General features: G+C 41.8%; 1 long non-coding RNA gene across 1 annotated transcript; it reads right to left on the minus strand.

Annotated features, from left to right (window-relative positions):
• Positions 1–947: 947 nt before the first annotated feature.
• LOC105481957 (uncharacterized) lies at positions 948–24,102 on the minus strand. The gene is made up of 4 exons (XR_011607123.1): positions 20,717–24,102; positions 19,563–19,655; positions 4,269–4,570; positions 948–1,855 (listed from the first exon to the last, which is right to left on the minus strand). It is a non-coding gene; the product is annotated as an uncharacterized lncRNA (long non-coding RNA).
• Positions 24,103–24,216: the final 114 nt, after the last annotated feature.

Below are 24,216 nucleotides of genomic sequence, written 5' to 3' on the forward strand. Positions count from 1 at the left end.
CAGACTGGTCTCAAACTCCTGAGCTCATGTAATCCACCTGCCTCAGCCTCGCACCATCCTTTATTTCTAACACCATCACTAAGTCAGCCTCAGCTGGGGATAATACCATTTCTTTCCAAATGTAGCACATTTTGCTTCTCTTTATTTAGAGTTAGATGAGAGTTATGTTGCTATTCCCCTAGACATAAAAAATGAGTTCACTTAGGCAACTCCATTTCCCAGACACCGTAAAATATTACATAAGAAAAACACACTCGTTCCATCAATATTCTGGGACCCTGGGATTTCACAGCCTGGTGTCTCCAATTTAGCAACTTCTCCATCTCAACAATGTCCTGAAATTTTATATGACCTATAACTTGTTCCATTTTGTGCAGTATTATGGATCCCCTGCCAGATATCCCCTGGCAGGAAGGGGCCCTCAGAATAAAATGAAGTACTGTCTCACCAGGAAGGCAAGCTCTGCAGAAAACGCAGGGATAATCAGCGCATGCAGTCTGTCACAGGCAGGGAGGGTAGAAAGAACCGTGGTTTCAACTGTGGTCCTGTTTTCTAAATGCCAGTCTCACAGAGGTGTGCACCCTTGCTGGGTGGTTTGTGATTTTAGTTCCTGAGGATAAGATTTTAATTTTCTTTTTCATCAAGTTTTGAAATGGTATTGGTCCACTTTTCCCAAGAGCACAGAGACGAATATAGATGCAAAAGAGAGAACGGGGCTGGGTGTGGTGGCTCACACCTGTAATCCCAGCACTTTGAAAGGCCAAGGTGGGAGGATCACTTGAGGTCAACAGTTCAAGACCAGCCTGGACAACATAGCAAAACTCTGTCACTACATAAAAATTTAAAAACTAAGCCAGGCACAGTTATGCACACCTGTAGTCCCAGCTACTCAAGAAGCTGAGGAAGGAGGATTGTTTGAGCCCAGGAGGTTGAGGCTGCAGTGAGCCTTGATCGTGCCAAAGTTCCAAAACTTAATTTAGCCTTAGATTTTTCTCCATCCCTCAACTTTTACTGGCTTCTGTTTGGAGGTAGGGAAGGGAGTGTGTGGTTCCTCTGTCCCCTTCTCTCTCCCAGCCTACTTCCTCCCCCACTGGGAAGCTACAGTTCCAGACCTCTCCATGGTCAGAACCACATGGTGGCGAGTGAGGAAGTAAGGGATTCTTGCTGGCCTAGAATTCCCACGTGGGTCTGGCTGTTCATTGCACGTAGATTATGGTGGTGCTTTCCATGGGAACTTCAGAAGTTCCCATGACCTAAAGAATCTCCTACCCACTCCTCCTTCAACCCTTGGGCATCCTCTCTCTGCTGGTCAACCCTGCCCAACAGGACCCAAGAGGATTCCATACCAGACCTCTCCCCTACTTGGCTTAAATGTGTCCACAGGAAATGACCCCACATCCCTTTCCCTGACATTCTCTAGGAAGGCAGGCTGCACCCAGCATGGCAGCAACCCTTCCTGCTCTGTCACCAGAGCAGCTCATTGGCCCTTCTCTGACCCTCTGGAGTTCCCACACAGGTGTGAGACCCCAGTCTTCTGGGTCTCCCTGCTGTGGTAAACACATTTCAAAATGATTCCATTGGCCTCATGGAAGCCCCCACAGGTTGGTGTTAGAAAACAATACCCTCTCAGCCCTTCACCGAAGGGACCATTTATCTGTGCACATGTGTCCACTGATGGATGAATAGATACAGATGATAGATGGATAGGTAAAAGAAACGACATTTACTTAAATGGGATCACATCATTTTTAACAAAACATACTTATTTAATTTCACTTGAATTTCACAGAAGGAAAATGAACTGGAATTGTGAACATCAACTCAATGTTCTTTAGATATTATTTCTTAAAATAGCCTTCAAAGGATGAGAAAAAAGATTGAGGAAAACTTAGTTTTCAGTCATTAGGGTCTTTTTTCTTACATGTTTCCATTTTAAAGATAATTAACTAACTCCCTACTATGAAAGAACACATCCTCCCATATCCTCTCTCCAAACTCCTTAGGCTTTTTTTTAGATATATTGTTATTTACATTGTTTAGATTTATGTCACTTACTCCATATTCTCTAATCGTGACTCTTAGTGATTTTAGTAAGAGATATATACTTAAATGGACTCAATGAACCTCCAAGTCATTTTATTACAGCTTCCCTATTCTTTGTTTTGAATCAATTCTTATTTTTCTAGATTCATTGGGAAAAAATTTTCATGGAGGTTGTATTTTCTTCATGCTTTTATATTTATATTTTTAAGGTAACATATGCCAGAAGTCTTTAGTTAAAGGACATCTTTGCGGTGGCTCAAGCCTGTAATCCCAGCACTTTGGGAGGCCGAGATGGGCGGATCACAAGGTCAGGAGATCGAGACTATCCTGGCTAACACGGTGAAACCCCGTCTCTACTAAAAAATACAAAAAACTAGCTGGGCGAGGTAGCGGGCGCCTGTAGTCCCAGCTACAGGGGAGGCTGAGGCAGGAGAATAGCGTAAACCTGAGAGGCGGAGCTTGCAGTGAGCTGAGATCCGGCCACTGCACTCCAGCCTGGGCGACAGAGCAAGACTCCGTCTCAAAAAAAAAAAAAAAAAAAAAAAAAAAAACAAAAGGACATCTTTGGCCAGACGTGGTGGCTCATGCCTGTAATCCCAACACTTTGGGGGGCCGAAGCAGGTGGATCACCCCAGGTCTGAGGTTTGAGACCAGCCTGGCCAACATGGTGAAACCCTGTCTTTACCAAAAAGAAAGAAAAAATGAGCCAGGTGTGGTGGTGAGTACCTGTAGTCCTAGCTACTCAGGAGGCTGAGGCAGGAGAATCACTTGAACCCAGGAGGCAGAGGTTGCAGTGAGCCAAGATCGCACCACTGCACTCCAGCCTGGGAGACAGAGGGAGACTCTATCTCAAAAAAAAAATTATTTTAATAAATAAATAAAGGACACCTTCACTGAGTATATATTCTTGAGTCAAAATGTCTTCCCTCAGAATTTCATGGACACTGGAATTTCATTCCATTGTCTTATGGCATTCAATATTGGGGGCAGTGGGGATGTGGGGAGAGCAGCGGGGACCAGTCTGACTTTCCCTTTGTAGGTGATTGGCTTGTTCTGTTAGGATGCAAAATAGAGATAAAGAAACAGGCATAAAGTTTGTCTGAAAAGAATAATTTGAAAGTTATCACAGGAGCTGGGAAAGACAAGGGTCTTCACACAACGGCATCACCAGGGAACGGCTGTTGGTCTAGGCAGGCCCGAAGCATCCTCCACCTCTGTTCTAGGCTGTCTTCCTACAGAGGAGCAAAGGCCTGCGGAAGTATCACCCCAGGGCAAGGCAGTGCCTCTCAGACCCTTGTGGCTGGTGGGGACAGCCCAGATAGAAATCTGTCCCTTTCTGAACTTTCTAACACATGCAACTACTCTAAATAGAATTTAAAAAGAAAATGAAGAACATTTCAATCAAGGCCTATTGGATATCTCTCAGTGGGAATATCCAATTCATCAGAATAATACAGTCTTTAAACATTTGGGACAAATATCACTAAAACTAAAGCAGAAGTTTCTTTGATTCAGGCTTGATTTGAAGAAAATAATGCATATATACCCTCACGAGCCTAAAATTTACCAGTACATTTTATTTAAGGAAAAAAAAAACAAGGCCAGGTGCAGTGGCTCATGCCTGAAATCCCAGCACTTTAGGAGGCTGAGGCGGGAGGATTGCTTGAGGCCAGGAGTTCAAGACCAGTCTGGGCAACAGAGTGAGACCTTGGCTTTACAAAAAATAAAATTAGCCAGACATGGTTGGTGTGTACCTATAGTCCCACCTACTTGGGAAGCTGAGGTGGGAGGATCGTTTGAGCCCAGGAGTTGGAGGCTACAGTGAGTTATGATCGTCCCACTGCACTCCTGGGTGACAGAGCAAGACCACGTCTCAAAAAAGAAAAAAGAAAAGAAAACCATGAGATCTAGGTAGTAGTAATTTTTAATAAGATTTATAAATTGAAATATTGTAATGGATTTCTAATGCAGCTCAAGAAAAAAATCAAGATTAAATAAAAATTGATTCAATATCTACAGTGACAAATTATTATAAAAGTAAGTCTAAGTTGGCCGGGCACAACTTAGGCTTATAACCTCAGCACTTTGGGAGGCCAAGGTGAGTGGATCATTTGAGGTCAGGAGTTCAAGACCAGTCTGGCCAACATGGTCAATGTTTTCCATGTACTTGTTTTAACCACTCAATACTTGTTTTAACCACTCAAGCTGATCCTCTCTGGAGTTACCTGTAATTCCTAGTTGTGGGTTTTCTGTTATCAGGCCACCCTTGCCCAGTCATTTGGCCAGGAGGAGCAGGCTTTTCTTGGAGCTTTTTTCTTCTATGCCCGTTGGTGACTGCAGGTTGGAGCGTCCTGCAGCTCCATGTCCAGGATATAAGGGAGGTGATAAAGAAATCCAGGGAATTCCCCACTGTGTTGTTTTCCAAGTCCTGAGGTCCCTAAGCAGTCCACCTTCTTCTTTCACCTTTCAGAGCCTCCCACAACTTTCTGTGTTTTGTTCAGAGGTTTTTAGTCATGAGGAAGAGGACCTGAGGAGAATAGGGTCATTCCTTCTTTGGAGCAACCAGAAGTCTGAAAATTTTTGATGTGTAAAATTTAGTTGTTGATATGGCTTTTATATAAATAAGCATTGGTGAGAAAAAAAAAATCCTGTGAGTGAAGATGTATAAAGTTAGGGAATAGCATACCCTCTGCAAAATATTCCAAACAATGAATTCAAGGAATTATAAATGAATGGAATACTACTCAGCACTATAAAGAAATTATTTATCAAGCCATGAAAAGAAATGGAAGAATCATATTACTAAGTGAAAGAAGTCAATTTTGAAAGGCTACCTATTTTATTATTCCATCTCTATGACATCCTGGAAAAAGCAAAACAATGGAGGCAGTAAAAATCTCAGTGATTGCCAGGGCTTACACAGGAAGGAGGGATGAATAAGGTGAGCACAGAGAATTTTTTAGGACAGTGAAACTGTCCTGTATTCTGTATGATACTGTAATGGTCAATACATTTCATCATACATTTGTCAATACCCACAGAACGTAAACACCAAGAGCAAATCCTCATATAAGCTATGGAGCCTCGGAAATAATGCTGTGTTGACATAAGTTCATCAATTGTAACAAACATACCCATCTGGTGGGGGATGTTCATAGGGAGTGTATTAGTCCATTCTCACACTGCTAATAAAGACATACCTGGGACTGGGTAATTTATACAGAAAAGGAGGTTTAATGGTCTTACAGTTCCACATGGCTGGGGAGACCTCACAATCATAATGGAAGACGAAGGAAGAGCAAAGGGACTTCTTATCTGGCACCAGGCAAGAGAAGACTTGTGCAGGGGAACCCCTCTTTATAAAACCATCAGATCTCATGAGACTTATTCACTATCATGAGAACAGCATGGGAAAGATTTGCCCCCATAATCCAATTACCTCACACCGGGTCCCACCCACAACACGTGGGAATTGTGGGAGCTACCATTCAAGATGAGATTTGGTGGGGGACACAGCCAAACATTATCAGGGAGGTACTGCATAGGGGTACTGTTTTTCCAGGAGCACTCTTTACTTTCTTCTCAATTTTGCTGTGAACCTGAAACTGCTATAAAAAATAAAGTCTAGGTGTTTTATATTTTTTATTTTTAAGTGAGCAATAAACAGATGTCAACACTAAGATGAATTAGATACCGAATTATCTGACAAGTAATTTAAACAGATATTATAAAAGTGCTTCAGCAAGTAATTACAAATTCTCTTGAAGTGAAGATTTCAGCAAAAATGGAAGTTATTGAAAAATAACCAAATGGAAATTATAGAATTGAGAAATACAATAATCAAAATTAAAACTGTGTGGTTGGGCTCAATAATAGAGATGATAGAGGATAGAATCAGTGGACTTGAGGGTAGATCAATGGAATTTACCCAGTCTGAATAACAGAGAAAAGAAAGACTGAAATAAAATGAACAGAGAGTCTCAAAGACCAGTGGGACCATAACAAAAGAGAACATGATATCATTGGAATACTTCAGGAAGAGGAGCAAGACCACAGAACTGAAGAAATTCAGTAAAATTTGGTGGAAGACATAAACCTACAGTTTTAAAAAGCTGCGTGAACTATCATAAGCAGGATAAACTCAAAGAAATTCACACCAAGACATATCATAATTAAACTTGTAAAAACTGAAGACAAAGTCTTGAAGGCAACTAAACAGAGCATCCATTACTTATAGGGAAATATCAGTTTGAATGAAAGTGGATTTATCTTCCGAAACCATAAAAGACAGCAGAAAGTGGCATAACAGTTTTCAAGTACTTAGAGAAAAAAGAACTATCACTCACAAATTCCATATTCAGTGAAAATATCCTTCAGGAACAAAGGGGAAATAAAGACATTCTCAGATGAAGAAAAACTGAGAATCTGTTGCTAGCAAATCTTTCCTTAAAGAATGACTAAAAACTCTCCAAAAAATCGATGAATCCAGGAGTTGGTTTTTTGAAAAGATCAACAAAATTGACAGACCACTAGCAAGACTAATAAAGAAGAAAAGAGAGAAGAATCAAATTGACGCAATTAAAAATGATAAAGGGGATATCACCACCGACCCCACAGAAATACAAACTACCATCAGAGAATACTATAAACACCTCTACGCAAATAAACTGGAAAATCTAGAAGAAATGGATAATTTCCTGGATGCTTACACTCTTCCAAGACTAAACCAGGAAGAAGTTGAATCCCTGAATAGACCAATAGCAGGCTCTGAAATTGAGGCAATAATTAATAGCCTACCAACCAAAAAAAGTCCAGGACCAGATGGATTTACAGCTGAATTCTACCAGAGGTACAAGGAGGAGTTGGTACCATTCCTTCTGAAACTATTCCAATCCATAGAAAAAGAGGGAATCCTCCCTAACTCATTTTATGAGGCCAACATCATCCTGATACCAAAGCCTGGCAGAGACACAACAAAAAAAGAGAATTTTAGACCAATATCCCTGATGAACATCGATGCAAAAATCCTCAATAAAATACTGGCAAACCGGATTCAGCAACACATCAAAAAGCTTATCCACCATGATCAAGTGGGCTTCATCCCTGGGATGCAAGGCTGGTTCAACATTCGCAAATCAATAAACATAATCCAGCATATAAACAGAACCAAAGACAAGAACCGCATGATTATCTCAATAGATGCAGAAAAGGCTTTTGACAAAATTCAACAGCCCTTCATGCTAAAAACGCTCAATAAATTCGGTATTGATGGAACGTACCTCAAAATAATAACAGCTATTTATGACAAACCCACAGCCAATATCATACTGAATGGGCAAAAACTGGAAAAATTCCCTTTGAAAACTGGCACAAGACAGGGATGCCCTCTCTCACCACTCCTATTCAACATAGTGTTGGAAGTTCTGGCTAGGGCAATTAGGCAAGAGAAAGAAATCAAGGGTATTCAGTTAGGAAAAGAAGAAGTCAAATTGTCCCTGTTTGCAGATGACATGATTGTATATTTAGAAAACCCCATTGTCTCAGCCCAAAATCTCCTTAAGCTGATAAGCAACTTCAGCAAAGTCTCAGGATACAAAATTAATGTGCAAAAATCACAAGCATTCTTATACACCAGTAACAGACAAACAGAGAGCCAAATCAGGAATGAACTTCCATTCACAATTGCTTCAAAGAGAATCAAATACCTAGGAATCCAACTTACAAGGGATGTAAAGGACCTCTTCAACGAGAACTACAAACCACTGCTCAGTGAAATCAAAGAGGACACAAACAAATGGAAGAACATACCATGCTCATGGATAGGAAGAATCAATATAGTGAAAATGGCCATACTGCCCAAGGTAATTTATAGATTCAATGCCATCCCCATCAAGCTACCAATGAGTTTCTTCACAGAATTGGAAAAAACTGCTTTAAAGTTCATATGGAACCAAAAAAGAGCCCGCATCTCCAAGACAATCCTAAGTCAAAAGAACAAAGCTGGAGGCATCACGCTACCTGACTTCAAACTATACTACAAGGCTACAGTAACCAAAACAGCATGGTACTGGTACCAAAACAGAGATATAGACCAATGGAACAGAACAGAGTCCTCAGAAATAATACCACACATCTACAGCCATCTGATCTTTGACAAACCTGAGAGAAACAAGAAATGGGGAAAGGATTCCCTATTTAATAAATGGTGCTGGGAAAATTGGCTAGCCATAAGTAGAAAGCTGAAACTGGATCCTTTCCTTACTCCTTATACGAAAATTAATTCAAGATGGATTAGAGACTTAAATGTTAGACCTAATACCATAAAAATCCTAGAGGAAAACCTAGGTAGTACCATTCAGGACATAGGCATGGGCAAAGACTTCATGTCTAAAACACCAAAAGCAACGGCAGCAAAAGCCAAAATTGACAAATGGGATCTCATTAAACTAAAGAGCTTCTGCACAGCAAAAGAAACTACCATCAGAGTGAACAGGCAACCTACAGAATGGGAGAAAATTGTTGCAATCTACTCATCTGACAAAGGGCTAATATCCAGAACCTACAAAGAACTCAAACAAATTTACAAGAAAAAAACAAACAACCCCATCAAAAAGTGGGCAAAGGATATGAACAGACATTTCTCAAAAGAAGACATTCATACAGCCAACAGACACATGAAAAAATGCTCATCATCACTGGCCATCAGAGAAATGCAAATCAAAACCACAATGAGATACCATCTCACACCAGTTAGAATGGCGATCATTAAAAAGTCACGAAACAACAGGTGCTGGAGAGGATGTGGAGAAATAGGAACACTTTTACACTGTTGGTGGGATTGTAAACTAGTTCAACCATTATGGAAAACAGTATGGCGATTCCTCAAGGATCTAGAACTAGATGTACCATATGACCCAGCCATCCCATTACTGGGTATATACCCAAAGGATTATAAATCATGCTGCTATAAAGACACATGCACACGTATGTTTATTGCAGCACTATTCACAATAGCAAAGACTTGGAATCAACCCAAATGTCCATCAGTGACGGATTGGATTAAGAAAATGTGGCACATATACACCATGGAATACTATGCAGCCATAAAAAAGGATGAGTTTGTGTCCTTTGTAGAGACATGGATGCAGCTGGAAACCATCATTCTTAGCAAACTATCACAAGAACAGAAAACCAAACACCGCATGTTCTCACTCATAGGTGGGAACTGAACAATGAGATCACTTGGACTCAGAAAGGGGAACATCACACACCGGGGCCTATCATGGGGAGGGGGACGGGGGGAGGGATTGCATTGGGAGTTATATCTGATGTAAATGAGGAGTTGATGGGTGCAGCACACCAACATGGCACAAGTATACATATGTAACAAACCTGCAAGTTATGCACATGTACCCTACAACTTAAAGTATAATAATAATAAATAAATTTAAAAAAATAAAATATAAAAATAAAAAAAAGAGTAACACCCAAAAAAAAAAAAAAAAGAATGACTAAAGGAAGTTCTTTAAACAGAAAGGAAATGATAACAGAAGAATGCTTTAAACTTTAGAAAAGGAGGAAGAACATCAAAACAGGCAAAGATAGGGGTAAACATAATAGATGATCCTGTTCTCCTGAGAGTCTTAAATTATATTCGAAGGTTAAAGACAAAATAACACTATCGGTGTGATGATCAATGAATGTAGAGGAAATAGTTGAGACACGTGTTTTTAAAATGGGAAGGGTAAAGGAATGTAAATGGAGGTAAGTTTTCCACACTTGCCTTCAACTGGAAAAACACTGACACCAGCAGAACGTGACTCTTGACATGTTTATGTGGTAACACCTAGAGCAACCACTAAGAAAACTCTACAAAGAGATGTACCCAAAATGCTATAAATAAATCAAGATGAAACCTTAAAAAATTTTAAATAATCCACCCAAAGTGAGAATAGAGGAATAAGAAGCAGAGAAAAGAAACAGAAAACAAATAATAAAATGGCAGACCAGCTTTAACACATATGAAAAGACAAGCTACAAACTAGGAGAAGATATTTACAAACCATGTATTCAACAAAATACTAGTATCTAGAACATATTTTTTAAATTCTCAAAACTGAACAGTGTTTCAGAAATCCCAGGTCTTCTTTACAGACACGAAGTATTTCACCAAGTAGATATACAGATGGCAAGTAAGTATATGAAAGATGTCGAACATCGTTAGCACTAGTGAACTAAAAATTAAGACCACAGTGATATTGCACTACATACATACTGCATTAGCTAAAATTAAAAAAAAAAAAAACTGAGGACATCAAATGCTGGTGAGGATGTAAAGAAACTAGATTATACGCTGCTAGTAGGAATACAAAATCATATAGCCACTCTGGAAAACAGTTTGGCAGTTTCTTATAAAATTAAACATACTATTGCATTCTTTGGCATTGATTCATCTCAGAGAAATGAATAATAGGTTCACACAAAAACCTGTACACAAATGTTCATAGCAGCTTTATTCGTGATAGTTAGAAACTGGGAACAACCCTGATGTTTTTCACCAGGTGACTGATGAAACAAGCAATGCGGCATTCATACCATTGAAAACTAGGTGGTAATGAAAAGAAACAAGCTATTGATACGTGCAACAACTTGGATGAAATCTCCACGGAATTATGCTGAGTGAAAGAGCCAATCTCAGCTGGGTGTGGTGGCTCATGTCTATAATCCCAGCAATTTGGGAGGCCGAGGCAGGTGGATCACCTGAGGTCAGGAGTTCGAGACCAGCCTGGCCAACATGGTGAAACCTTGTCTCTACTAAAAACACAAAAAAAATTAGCCAAGCGTGGTGGCAGGCACCTGTAATCCCAGCTACTTGGGAGGCTGAGGCAGGAGAATTGCTTCAGCCGGTGATTGGAGGCGGAGGTTGCAGTGAGCTGAGATCACACCACTGCACTCCAGCCTGGGCGACAGAGTGAGACTCCATCTCAAAAACACACACACAAAAAAAAAACCCGAAAACAAACAAAACAAGAAAGAGCCAATCTCAAAGATGAGAAACCATATGATTCTGTTTATATAACATTTTTGAAATGACAAAATTGTAGAAATGGAGAACAGATTAGTGGTTGCCGGGGTGAGGGATGGGGGTGGGGAGAAGGAGGCAGGTATAGCTATAAAAAAGTAACACCAGGATCTTTGTGGTGATGAAAATGTAACTTGACTGTATCAAATGTATCAGTGTCAATATCCTGGTTATTATACTTGTAAAATGCCTCCATTGGAGGAAACTGTATAAGGGAGAACACAGGATTTGAATCTACAATTGTCTTAAAAGTTCAGGCTGGGAGTGGTGGCTCACACCTGTAATCCCAGCACTTTGGGAGGCTGAGGCGGGTGGATCACAAGGTCAAGAGATTGAGACCATCCTGGCCAACATGATGAAGCCTCGTCTCTAGTAAAAATACAACAATTAACTGGGTGTGGTGGCACACACCTGTAGTCCCAGCTACTCAGGAGGCTGAGGCAGGAGAATCGCTTGAACCTGGGAGGCAGAGGTTTCAGTGAGCCAAGATCACGCCACTGCACTCCAGCCTGGCAACAGAGCAAGACTCCATTTCAAAAAAAAAAAAAAAAAAAAAAGGAGTCGGGGCGCGGTGGCTCATGCCTATAATCGCAGCACTTTGGAAGCCCAAGGCGGGCGGATCACGAGGTCAGGAGATTGAGACCATCCTGGCTAACATGGTGAAATCCCGTCTCTGCTAAAAATACAAAAAAATTAGCCAGGTATGGTGGCGGGCGCCTGTAGTCCCAGCTATTCGGGAGGCTGAGGCAGGAAAATGGCATGAACTCAGGAGGCAGAGCTTGCAGTGAGACAAAATCGTGCCACTGCACTCCAGCCTGGGCAACAGAGCAAGACTCCATCAAAAAAAAAGAAAAGAAAGAAGAAAGAAAGAGAGAGAGAGAGAGAGAGAGAGAGAGAAAGAGAGAGAGAGAAAGAGAGAGAGAGAGAGAAAGAAAGAAAGAAAGAAAGAAAGAAAGAAAGAAAGAAAGAAAGAAAGAAAGAAAGAAAGAAAGAAAGAAAGAAAGAAAGAAAGAAAGAAAGAGAGAGAATAAAAGTTCAATAAAACATTTTTCTGAGGGATGGGTTACCCATTCCTATTTATTGGCCTATAGAAAAATTAATGATTCGTTTCTAACCTGGGCACACTGCAATTCCAAGGAGGCTGTTATTCTGGTCCCAGCGAAGGACAGTCAACTTGTTTCAACTCCACAATTGCCAAAATGAATATATATTATAAATAAGTTTTATGTAATGCTTCCTAATCCTAATGGAGCCGCATGAAACCACCACCAATCATGAAAAGACCGGGAGGCTGATAGCTTGTTTTCATACTCTCTTACTAAGGTCAGGAAGAGTAACACCCTCTAAAAAAACATCATTAGTGTGCAAGGTCTAAAAAAACATCATTAGTGTGCAAGGTCTAAAAAAACATAATTAGTGTGCAAGAAGACAACATCCTGCTCTCGGCTGGGTGGCACTTTCGGCAGCACTCAGCTGATGGCTTCTCCTGAAGCTGTTCCTGCCTGGCATCGTTCTCTCATGGTTTTTGTGTGCCTCACTGGTGCTCTTCTCAGTGTCTTTTATAGGCTCTTCCTCTTCTGCCCAACATCTCCATTATGGAAATCTCAGAGCCCACTTCTGTATACAGAGCTCTTCTCTACACATAGTCTCTGCCTGAGTGAGCCTATCTATTTCTCAGCATGTAGATACCACCCTTATGTTGATGGCCTTCAAATTTTCCATATCCTGCCCATACGCCTCTAGCCTGAAGTCCATACTCATATCTCCAGCTTTCTACTCAATTATTTCACAGGCATCTCAACTTTTACATGTCTAAAACTGAAGACATAATTTACACACACAGAGACACATACACAAACCAGCCTGACCAACACGGCAAAACCCTGTCTCTACTAAAAATACAAAAATTACCTGGGTGTGGTGGTAGGTGCCTGTAGCCCCAGCTACTCAGGAGGGTGAGGCACAAGAATCGTTTGAACCCAGGAGGCAGAGGTTGCAGTGAGCCAAGATCGCACCACTGCACTCCAGCCTGGGTGACAGAGCAAGACTCCGTCTCAAAAAAAAAAAAAAAAAAAAAAAACAAGGAAAAGAAAAAGCATGAGGGCCCATTCTGCTTAGGGGAAGAACGTAAAGTTCCAAGGAGAAGTGAGGGTACAGGAAGAAGGAAAGGAAACTTAAAGCAGAGCACAGCGTACACACACACCCCTGGGAATGTGATGGCCTGAGGAGACTCTGGGGAAAACAGGAATAGCAAGGAGATGGAATTACTTGACGAGGAGTGTGCAGCGGAAACGTCTACACGTGAATACACACCTCCCTGTGGAAATCTTTAGAAAAGTCCACACGGCTCTTACATTCTTACTGTGCGAATACATTCTCTTGAGGGATAATAAGTTCTCTCTTCAAACTAATGTGTGGGGCAGGTGGTGGACAGAAGATTCATGCCTTTTTTTTTTTTTTTTTTTTGAGACAAAGTCTTGTTCTGTCACCCAGGCTGGACTGGACTGCAGTGGCACCATCATAGCTTACTGCAGCCTGGAATTCCTTGTCTCAGGCAATCCTCCCACTTCAGACTCCCAAGCAGCTGGGAATACAGATGTGCACCACCATGCCTGGTTTGTTTATTTATTTATTTATTTATTTATTTATTTAGAGACAGAGTCTCATTCTGTCTTCCAGGCTGCAGTGCAATGGTGCCATCTGGACTTACTGCAACCTCCGCCTCCTGGGTTCAAGCAATTCTCCTGCCTCAGCCTCTCGAGTAGCTGGGATTACAGGCACACACCAGCATGCCTGGCTAATTTTTGTATTTTTAGTAATGACAGGGTCTCACCATGTTAGCCAAGCTGATCTCAAACTCCTGACCTCAAATGATCCACCTGCCTCGGTCTCCCAAAGTGCTGGGATTACAGGAGTGAGTCATGGCAACCAAGCTGAGGATTGGTGTCTTGACACAGAAACAAAGTATATCATAAAAACCTGGGATTCATAAAAATAAAAATAAAAATAAAGTCATGGGGAAATTTCTCCAGTTTTCCAGCATGCACTCAGCAGAGAGTACAAGTTAATTACATTGAGATTATTGAGGAAAGGCAGGAGGTAGCGATCCACCAGCATCTGGGATACACTGTGTGAAGGGAGGAATTTGAAAAAAAATAAAAAATAAACCTTTCCATCTTCAGGATTAAATTAAAAGAATTTAATCATATTTAGCAGTATCCACATATTTAACACTGTTTGTTGATAGTAAAGTAAAAATTCAAATTATCTGAGGCCCAGCTGAAGTCCTAGCATTCACACAGAGCAAGAAATGACCCAATACACTTCAGCACAACAGAGAGGACCATTCTTCTTGAGAGCAGAGCCACAGTCCTGCTAATAAGAGAAATATTTTTTATTTATATAGGATTCGACTGTGACGTTTATTTAAAAATTGCCTTATAGGCTGGGCACAGTGGCTCAGGCCTGTAATGCCAGCACTTTGGGAGGCCAAAGCTGGCGGATCACCTGAGGTCCGGAGTTCATGACCAGCCTGGCCAACTTGGCGAAACCCCATCTCTACTAAAAATACAAAAAGTACCCGGGCGTGGTGGCACATGCCTATAATCTCAGCTACTCGGGAGTCTGCGGCAGGAGAATTGCTTGAACCCAGGAGGCGGAGGTTGCAGTGAGCCGAGACCGCGCCATTGCACTCCAGCCTGGGTGGCAGAGTGAGACTCCGTCTCAAAAAAAGAAAAAAAAACCTGCCTTATATACAGTTGATGTGTTGATTGCCTAGCAGCTCTCCACACAGAAAAACTACACTGCAAGTGAATCATTGTTCACCTTCCCTGGACTCCAGCCTGAAAACTTCCGCAGAAGCAAACATACTTTTTCCGTAGGCTCAGGGACATGAAAGATGTACTCAGGTAGGAACCAGGAAAGATCTCTTCTTGTGGAATGGGTATGGATTTCGTGAGGGAAGACAGGGTGTTACTCAAATAAGAATCATAAAGAAGGCAGTATATAAGGCCCAGGGTAGGTCAGGCATTGGCGGCTCATGCCTGTAATCCCAGCACTTTGGGAGGCCAAGGTGGGAGGACTGCTTGAGGCCACGAGTTTGAGACCAGGCTGGGAAACAAAGTGAGACCCCTGGCCGGGCATGGTGGCTCACACCTGTAATCCCAGCACTTTGGGAGGCCGAGGTGGGTGGATCACCTGAGGTTGGGAGTTTGAGACCAAGCTGGCCAACATGGCGAAACCCCATCTCTACTAAAAATATAAAAATTAGCCAGACGTGGTGGCATGCACCTGTAATCCCAGCTACTTGGGAGGCTGAGGCAAAAGAATCGCTTGAACCCAGGAGACAGAGGTTGCAGTGAGCCAAGATCACACCACTGCCCTCTAGCCTGGGTGACAGAGCCAGACCCCGTCTCAAAAAACAAACAAAAAAAACACAATAAACAAAGTGAGACCCTGTCTCTATAAAAAAGACCCACGGTAGGAGTCCGAGGGCAGGAGAGGCAAGAGACAGGAAGACCCAATCTTTGAACTGCCTGTAGGACAGCACAGGTCAACCTTTGGGAAGCGAAAAGGAAGGGGATCAAAAATAACAAAAAAGAGAAAAAAAAAAAGAAGGAAAAGAAAGAGGATCAGCAACATCTGGAAAACACTTGACACCACATTAGAGTTTTCCATTTTGTGTCTGCCTTTGGCACTCGCTTCTGCCAACAGGCTCTAATCAAACACAAACAAAATCCTCCAATTCAGAGAGGCCGGAGCTTAAGCTGATGGAACAAGGACTCAAAGCTTGACCCTACAAGCAACTTAGAAAACAAAATGTACAAAGAGAGAGACACAGTGCCAACCTCACCTATCATGGGCCAAGTAGAGTCGTTGCTGTGGGAGGCTCCTAACGGGGGTGGTCCAGGCACTTAGAGCAAGAGGCATGGCCTCTGCTGACCTTGGCTGCCACAATAAACACGGAAAAGAAGTCACTTGGCTCAGCTGTGAAGTTCTGGGCCATGCAACTGCCTTGAGCTACAGCTCTCTTGATGCTTCTCACAGTCACCTAGAAATTAAACTGGCAAAATAAAACCACAGAAAAGACAGGCAGCCCTATTTCTCCTTTTCCTAGGACTGAAAGATTAAAACAGAGACTCATAGCTCTCTGAATCTCAAATTCTAACACTGGAAATACTGAAAATTATATACCTATAAGATTAAACTAACAAGGGAAAGTGCCATACTTGTGGCTTAAAAGAAGTAGACCACTGGGAAATGGAAGTATATATTCCCCTATGAGATAACTTTTCTACAGGAAACATACAGAAACCTTCAAAATACCCTATTGCATTTTCACTATAATTCAGAAGGATGTTGCATCTTAGATATAGGAGCGATTGGTTTTAGATATAAGCGAAATTGCAGGTGATAGGAAATATAATGGAAGCAGTAAATGAAAGAGTTAGGTATCACAGGAAAATCCCATAGAAAATTGGCAGTTCAACTTGAGAAACTTCCCTGGAACTCAGAGGAGAAAGATATCATGATGATGGATGAAAGAAGAGATGTGAAAGGCCATATCACAGTGGCATGGACTAGTCTAGGAGTCACTCAGGTCTGGGTTTGAATCCTGCTCTGCCGCTTGCTAAATAAGCAATCTAGGAAATTATGTAGCCTTCCTAAGCCTTGTTTTCCTCATCTGTAAATTTGAATCAATAATAATAGGACAGGGGGTAGTGGTCACACCTGTAATCCCAGCACTTTGGGAGACTGGAGCGGGAAGACCACTTGAGCCCAGGAGTTTGAGGCTGCAGTGAGCTATGATCACACCACTGCACTCCAGCCTGGGCAACAGAGCAAGATCCTGTACCTAAAAAAAAAAAAATAATTTTTAAGAAGAGTAGTATCTGAGCAATAGGGATTAGTGTAAGATTTAAACGAGAAAAACAGGGTCTGGCACTTAAAAACACCCAATAAATGTTACTGGTAATGCTGTTGTTGGTGCTGATGAAAATGATGATGTGAATGACAATGAGCTTGTAAATATACTTGTAATAAGGATAGCAGAATGAGAGAATGAAGTAGATGGTGCCATAATAAATAAGATGTTTTGGCTACAAGTAATAGCAGACCCACTAAAGCAACTTAACAATAAGGAAACTTGTTAACTCTCACACAAAAAAAGAAGTCCCAAGGTAGGGCAGCCTCTCAACCATATCAAGATCTAAATTCTTTCCATTTCTGTATTCTACCAGCTCAGAGAGTCAGCTGCTCCCCTCAAGTTTGCCAGATGGCTTCAACAGCTACAGGCTTTGTATACATCCCCCCACACCAAAATCCACACCAAGACGGACTTTTTCCTCGCATTCCTCTCTCAGAAGCAAAGAAACCTTGTCCAGAAGCACTCCTAACCCAGTGGACTTCCTGCATTGTCTCATAGGTCAAAATTAAGCTCCATGCCTACGCCTAAACAAAGAGAACAGAGAACTGGACTGCTGTGATGTACATTTTGCAGTCTAGGTGCTATAGCACTTGGCATATCATGATTTTCTTCCTTCCTTCCTTCCTTCCTTCCTTCCTTCCTTTCTTCCTTCCTTCCTTTCTTTCTTCCTTCCTTTCTTTTTTGAGACAGAGTCTTACTCTGTTGCCCAGGCTGGAGTGCAATGGCATAGTCTCTGCTCACTGCAACCTCCTCCTCCTGTGTTCAGGAGATTCTCCTGCCTCAGCCTTCTGAGTAGCGGGAACTAAAGGCAGGAGCCACCATGCCCAGCTAATTTTTGTATTTTTAGTAAAGATGGGGTTTTGCCATGTTGGTCAAGCTGGTCTCAAACTCCTGACCTCAAGTGATCCGCCTTCCTCGGCCTCCCCAAATGCTGGGATTACAGCTGTGAGCCACTCCATTCGGCCAGCGTATCATGATTAATATACAAAAGTAGACTTTTGGCAAGCCATATTCTCTGGCTGAAGGTAATGTGTACATTAGCAATGCATTCAGCTGCAAATAACAAAAAACACAGCCAACAGAAGCTGGGCATTCATTTGACTTACATCATCATCAGTCTTGCTGGTAAAATGATGCTATCGGGGACACAGATCCTTTCTGTCTTTCTGCCCTGTCATTCTTAGCCTGTTAGATTTTATCCTTATGCTTTCCTTTTCTCGTACCTCCAGATGTAACACTTGGATGTCAGTGAGGAGGAGGGGGAAAGGGCAAAAATGGGTTTTCTGCTGGTAACTCTTTGCCTTTTTAAGAGGGGACTCTGTCTCCAAGGACCTGCATCTCCGTCTCTCTAGATAGAGCCAGGTAACATGCCCTAACTAGCTGCAGGGAATACTTGAGCAATTTTAGCAGGAAAGCGTTGAGAAGTTTTAGCTAGGTAGTTTGCTGCCTTCGACAAAACCCAAGTTCAGTTACTAAAGAAAAATAGAAGAAATGGATGAGACTCGACATCAAAAAGGAGCCTAGCACTTTTAGAAGTCAAACCTCTTGCAAATTTAAAATCAGTCTCCTTAGTAATCCCTGGATGTAAGAGGGAGTAAGAACTGTAATACCATCTATACCGATTGCAATAGTCATACTACATGCCCAAGTACACAGAAAGAATACCACAGTACTCAGAAAAAGATTTAGGACTTTAAGTATTTTTATTGTTAAGTTTTTAAAAAATGAAAATAAATAAATTAATTGAAGAAACTAGAAAAAGAACACAAAATTAATCTATGAAAGCAGTGGTGGGAATTAGTCATGGTAAAAGCAGAAAACAATTAATTGTGAAATTAAAAAGAAATAGAATTGATAAATAAATACCAAGGCTATTCTTTGAAAAGAACAGTAAAAGACACAAATCACAGAAAAGGCAAACCAAGGAAAACTGGAATGAAATGAAAATATGATGAATGAGAAATGGAATATAGTCACAGAGCTAAAGGAAAATTTTTAATTAGGAGAAATATCATTATATAATTTTTAATAATAAATGAAATGATTTTGATCAAACTAGTAATCTCTGTACAGGTATAAATCATCACAACTGACTCAAGGATAAATTATTTTTGAAAACAAAAAAAAAGCAGGAAATATCAATAAAGAAGAAAAAATCTCAATTTTTTAATAGAACTGTGATAGCCATATCCCAGTTTCTTTGGTTTGTACATATGTGCATACATATAAATATGTATGGTTTATTTGGTTTGTACATATGTATAAATATGTACATATGTACAATGATCATTACAAAATATATCAAAATCTCACATAAATATAATTTCAAAAAATATAAATATAAATATTCATGTGATATTTTAATACAAGCATAAAAGTTGTAATGATCAAATCAGGGCAATTAGGATAACCATTATCTCAAGCATTTATCATTTCTTTGTGTGAGGAACTTCCAATTCCACTCTTTTCATTGTTTTGAAATATACAGTAACCAGGCACGGTGGCTCCTACCTGTAATCCCAGCAACTCAGGAGGCTGAGGTGGGAGGATTGCTTGAGCTCCAGAGTTCACGATTAGCTTGGGCAAAGTAGTGAGATCTTGTACCTTAAAAAAAAATAATAATAATAATTAGCTGGGCCCACCTAGAGTCCCAGCTACTTGGGAGACTCAGGCAGGAGGATTGCTGGAGCCCAGGAGTTCAAGGCTGCAGTGAGCTATGATTGCATCACTGCACTCCTACCTGGGGGACAGAACCAGACCCTGTCTAAATAAATAAATAAATAAATAAATAAATAAATAAATAAATTTAATTCAATTACATACAATAGTAAGAGACACTTTTTTACCTCAGTTTGGCAAAATGCAAAAAGGTGATAACACCCAAAACTGATGAGGGTGAAGAAAAGACCACTTTTTGGAGGACAATTTGGTAGTACATTTCAATAGTCTTCAAATGGGAAGGCTTGACCTTGCAAGTCTATAAACAGGTACTTACATCAAGAGGGTTTTTGGTTTTTTTTTTTGTTTTGTTTTGTTTTTTTGAGACAGAGTCTTGCTCTGTCGCCCAGGCTGGAATGCAGTGGCCGGATCTCAGCTCACTGCAAGCTCCGCCTCCCGGGTTTACGCCATTCTCCTGTCTCAGCCTCCTGAGTAGCTGGGACTACAGGCGCCCGCCACCTCGCCCGGCTAGTTTTTTGTATTTTTTTAGTAGAGACGGGGTTTCACCGTGTTAGCCAGGATGGTCTCGATCTCCTGACCTCGTGATCCGCCCGTCTCGGCCTCCCAAAGTGCTGGGATTACAGGCTTGAGCCACCGCGCCCGGCCCGGGTTTTTGTTTTTTAAAAGCATTTAAAAGGATGTTCATTGCAGCATTGCTTATAATAGTGAAAAGAAATAGAAAAATTCTAACTATCCAAAAATAGGACATGAGTTGGATAAGGCATGGTACATCATACAACAGAATGCTGTGTGACCATTACAAATGGCGTTGGGGACGTGATGAGATATCAAAACATTTTTCAAAGTTGATTTCAAAACAAAACAGCTAACGGGTGCAGTGACTCATGCCTGTAATCGTGAGGCTGCCTGTAATTGGGAGGCTGAAGAGGGCAGATCAACCCACCTATGCTAAAAATACAAAATTAGCCACGTGTGGTGGTGCTTGCCTGTAATCCCAGCTGCTCGGGAGGCTGAGGCGGGAGAATCACTTGAAACCGGGAGGTGGAGATTGCAGTGAGCCAAGATCACCCCATTGCACTCTAGCCTGAGAGACAAGAGCAAAACTGTGTATCAAAACAAAACAAAACAAAACAAAAAACCACCAGCAAAACCCCTATTTGAAACCATGGTTAATTCTGAGTAGGATGATGATAGAAACTCATTTTTCTAATTGAACTTTTAATTTTTTATATTGTATCTGCAACTTTTCATTTAAGGAAAATTAATGAGTACATGAACAGAAAATCCTGCTCAGAAACAGCCTGTTGAGTCAGTTTTACAGGATGATTTGAACAGTGAGAGACTCAGGGTGTATTCATCTGTTAGGGCTACCACAACGAAATACCACAGGCTGAGTGACTTAGACAGCAGACATTTATTTTCTCACAGATGCTGGAAGCCCAAGCTAAGGATGTCAGTAGGGTTGGTTTCTTCTGAGGCCTCTCTCCTTGGCTTGCAGATGGCTGTCTTCTCCCTGCATCCTCACTCAGCCTTTCCTCTGTGTCTCTGTCTCTGTCCTAATCTCTTCCTCTAATAAGAACACCAGGCTGGGCACAGGGGCTCACACTTGTAATCCCAGCACTTTGGGAGGCTAAGGCAGGTGAATCACTTGAGGTCAGGAGTTCGAGACCAGCCTGGGCAACACAGTAAAACCCTATCTCTATTAAAAATACAAAAAAAAAAAAAAAAAAATTAGCTGAATGTGGTGGCACGTGCCTGTAACCCCAGCTACTCAGGAGGCTGAGGCAGGAGAATCACTTGAACCCAGGAGGCAGAGGTTGCAGTGAACCGAGATTGTGTCACTGCACTCCAGCCTGGGCGACAGAGTGAGACTCCATCTCAAAACAAAAACAAAAACACAAAAACATTAGTCGTACTGGATTAGGACCCACTGTAATGACCTGGTTTTATTTATTTAATTTGTACACATTGATGGAGTACATGTGCAATTTTGCTGCACGCATAGATTGTGTAAGTGGTCAGGTCTAGGCTTTTAGTAATGACCTCATCTTAATTCACTCTTTCAAGAATCTACAGTTACATCCTGAGGCACTGGGGGCTAGGACTTCAAGATCTGAAATGGGGGGAGACACAAGTCCACCCGTAACTCAGGGGTTATCCTGGGAGTTCTGTTATCCCACCTAGGGATGGGTGACCTGGTTCCATTCTAGGATGGTAAGCAGCATGGCACTTACCCTGAGCTTCGGGGGCGCTCTCTGCAGAAGTGCAGTTCTATCTTCAAGGCGCTTTTAAAAAATATTATTATTATTTGAGACAGAGCGGATTACAGTAATGCAATCTCCACTCATTGCAACCTCCACCTCCCAGGTTCAAGTGATTCTCCTCCCTCAGCCTCTGGAGTATCTGGGATTTCAGGCATGCACCACCACGACTGGCTAATTTTTGTATGTTTTGTAGAATTAGGATTTCGCCATGTTGGCCAGGCTAGTCTTGAACTCCTGACCTCAAGTGATCCACCCTTGCCTCAGCCTCTCAAAGTGTTGGGATTGCAGGCAAGAGCCACTGTACCTGGCTCTTCAAGGCACTTGGAATCCAAGTTTGCAGACTAGAGGAGGCCATGAGATTCATTGAACAAGAATTAAGCATTGCTCTCATTCTGTCTGTGAGGCTGTGGGCTGAGCTCCCTATGTTGGTTAGGGGACAAGGGAGTAGGGAGGAAAGTTAAAACGACAACAACAACAACAACAACAACAAAACCCTTTTTAGACTAGAGGGAGCCATAGAATTTTCTCACTACAGGTCAAAGGAAGATTTCCAGTTGAGAGCAGAGAAGTCACTTCAATTACACCCCTAACATAGGGACTGACAGACAGACTTTGATTCCAATTCCTGTTCTTCTAATAAATGAATTGAACAAATTCCAGCTTCTCAGTGGCTGGTAGAAACTGGCCCACAGTGGACACCCCTCCCATTCCCTGCAACTCTCAACACATCAGACACATGCCCGAAGCCCAGAGCCTTCTAAAGCTCTGGGTCCTAGACTTGCCTCTGTTGCCTTGAAAAGACACTGTTTCCTTCTATATGATGCAAAGTAGTCATTTCAGGCAAAAATATCATCCTTAATTGCATACTGCTTTCAAGGCTTTGAAATGTACTCTCAAAAACAAAATCAATTATTGACAAGGCGAAGCCAGTCCTAGAACAGGAAACATTCACTTACTGTCTGTTCCCCCACAAATCAATACATTTTCTCTTTCCCCCCAAAACAATGAATTTTCTCTTTCCCTGCAAATCAACAAATTATCCTTATTGCATTCTGGGTTTCTTCCTGAGCGTGAGCAACACAATGAATGAAGTCCGCGACGTGAGAGTCAGGATTCTCTTTAACATAAAAAAGGTAGAGACAGGCATCTACGAATATGATTTCCCCAAAGCCTGGAGTGTGTTTGTCTGTGTGTGTATACATCTGTGCACATGCAGGTACACACACACACAAATGCCGATAACTGGAAAATGCTGCAACAGGGTGAGTTTGAACAATAAGTCCTGTTATCCTGGTCCTGCAGTTATTCAGGACAGCGTTTTGTTCAAGAGTGAAAAGAAGCCACTACCCTAAAGCAAGGAGATGCTAATTCTGTCCAGATTCCCAAACCGCCACTCATCTTTCTTTATCTTGCTATAATGACAACCTCACTCTGATTCACTTTCCTGTTCTTAGGACGCAGCTCTCCTCCAGTGCAGGAGGAGATCCTACGGCTGCCACCAGGAGCATCGCATTCCCTCCTCTCCATCTTGAGGCCGAGTCTTCCCGGGTGTGATCTGCTTATCAGGTGTCTCCTCTAACAGCTCTGAGACCAGCTTCCTCAACTTGCACTGTAATACCAGTGGCTGGTCTGTTTCCGTTGAGTGGGGGCCCTCTTGACTGACAGTTCCTTGGCCCATTCTTTCCCCTTCCCTTGAGAAGTCTACCGTCTAGGGCAGGCATCCCCAGCCTCCGGGCCATGGACCAGTACCAGTCCATGGCCTGTTAGGAACCAGCCGCACAGCAAGAGGTGAGCGGCTTCAACTGTATTTATGGCAGCTCCCCATCCATCACATTACCGCTTGAGCTCCGCCTCCTGTCAGATCAGCAGCAGCCTTAGATTCTTATAGGAGCACGAACCCTATTGTGAACTGCGTATGCAAGGGATCTAGGTTGCGTGCTCCTTATGAGAATCTAATGCCTGATGATCTGTCACTGTCTCCCATCACCCTCAAATGGGATCGTCTAGTTGCAGGAAAACAAGCTCAGAGCTCCCACTGATTAGACATTATGGTATGTTATATAATTACTCTATACTACAGTGTAATAATAATAATAATAAGGTACACAATAAACGTATTATAACGCACTTGAATTTTTCCAAAACGATCCCCCCCTCCCCACCCATGATCCGTGGAAAAATTGTCTCCCACAAAACCAGTCCCTGGTGCCAAGAAGGTTGGG

The sequence above is a fragment of the Macaca nemestrina genome, chromosome 8 (assembly GCF_043159975.1).
Source record: "Macaca nemestrina isolate mMacNem1 chromosome 8, mMacNem.hap1, whole genome shotgun sequence".
NCBI classification, from domain to species: domain Eukaryota; kingdom Metazoa; phylum Chordata; class Mammalia; order Primates; family Cercopithecidae; genus Macaca; species Macaca nemestrina.